The sequence below is a fragment of the Octodon degus genome, unplaced genomic scaffold (assembly GCF_000260255.1).
Source record: "Octodon degus isolate 3935 unplaced genomic scaffold, OctDeg1.0 scaffold00054, whole genome shotgun sequence".
NCBI lineage: Eukaryota > Metazoa > Chordata > Mammalia > Rodentia > Octodontidae > Octodon > Octodon degus.
In genome coordinates, this window is record NW_004524630.1 from 13418661 (window position 1) to 13420423 (window position 1763).

General features: G+C 34.1%; 1 protein-coding gene across 1 annotated transcript in view; it reads left to right on the forward strand.

Annotated features, from left to right (window-relative positions):
- Positions 1–1763, forward strand: part of LOC111817305 (DNA repair-scaffolding protein-like) — a 34048-nt gene that overhangs the window by 3409 nt on the left and 28876 nt on the right. The window lies entirely within an intron of this gene.

Genomic DNA, 1763 nt, shown 5'->3' on the forward strand with positions numbered 1-1763 from the left:
TTTTAATGTGATAATTTTTTAAAAATTCAAATATAAAATATTTTAAAAGATTTTATTAATACATGTTTATAGTGCATAATGATTACATTCATTGTGGGAAGTTGGTTCATATACATACCTGAATTCTCTTTCTACCTTAATATTTACTTATTGTTTGGATGGTGCCCAGAGGTGGAAACTTAGGATGTTCTTAAGAAAAAATTTTTGCCTTCTTGTTTCCTTTCCCAAAATGTTCCTTTCTAGGCATTTTATTCTGTGTCTGTCTTGTCCCATTGTCCTTGCTCATGGCTGCTGTGTCTCATACTTTTCCTTTTTGGCAAATATTGCCTGGGAAGCTCCCCTGTTCTTGGGAATAATCCAGGTTGTATGAAGGAAAACAAACCCTTGCTGTAGTTCTTTAGGGAACTGCAGACAAGTCCAGAACTGTTCTACTCAGCAGTGTCAACTCTGGAAATGTGAGGTGCTATTTTCATGATTGCTGTCAACCTAGAGGTCAAGGGATGGTAGGCAGGAAATTTAAAGTCATAGCATCCTGTGTGAAGAGTGTTAGCTTCCTTCTTTACTAGCCTTTCCCTGGTTTTTGTAAGTTTTTGACTTGATTCCAGAGTTTCCTCATTTTGTACTGAGAGTGTGATTCCTGCTCTTTTTGATTTAGTTACTTTGAGGTTTGGAAAAAAAAATTAAAAAGTGATTTTTAGAACTTTCTATCCTCTATATGCTTGTGTATATTCATACTAACTCCTACAATTACTCCTATTTCTGTATACTACTGTGTGTGTATGGTTTTACTTATATTGTCCTTTTTTGTTTTGTTTTTTTGAGACAGGACTTTACCTTGTACTTTAGGCTGGCCTTGAACCTGTGATACTCTTGCTGCCTCCTAAGTGCTGGGATTTGGGGGATGATGCCACCATACACAGTTGTGATCTATAGCTTTTTTTGTTTTAATTTTACCTTATCTACTGATTGTACTTTTTTTGTGGACAGTGCTCCTAATTTGTTTTTCTATTCTATTTGTATTTTATGCCTTAGCCATTACAAGTCTGTTTGTTGTTATTTGTTTTAATCCCTGGAATAGATATATTTATTTGTGCAGGTTGAGAACTTCAAGACCTTGAAGACTCTATTGATAGTATCGATCTGGTATACTTGTGTATTTATTATGATACTCTTCTAAAGAATGGCAAAAAATAAAATAAAATAAAGAATGGCAATAAAATGTCTTTCCTAACAAGTTGAGTATGTTTTGACAGTTTTCCAATAGAAAGAAGTAAAATGGCCTGAGAAAGGAGATATTTTCTCACTTGTGTGAAGACATGACTGTATTGTGAATATGGCTTTTGGCTTTAGATCATCCTGTATTTGGATCCTGCCTCTGCCAGTTAGAGATCTGTGACATCAGGTCATCTCTTCTAACTTCTTTATCTGTAAAATAGGATTACTACTACTCATTTCAGCCTAAGGTATCATCTAGGATCTAGGTAGGTAATATATATAACTAATTTGTCATAGTATCTGACACCTAGTGAGTCTTAAGAGAACTGTAATTAAATCAATCATGCTAATTTCCTTTTTTTATTGAGAAATAAATATGAATGAGACAGTTTCACAGCTGATTAATAGGACAGTTTTGATAGTCAATACACTGTACATTGTTATCTTCTTAGTGGTTATCTATTGTTCAAGAAGCAGACAGGATATTCTGTCCAAACACTGTTAGTACACCTCTTTCTTCTCTGTGAGTTAAGCGAAAGTAGCTGTAA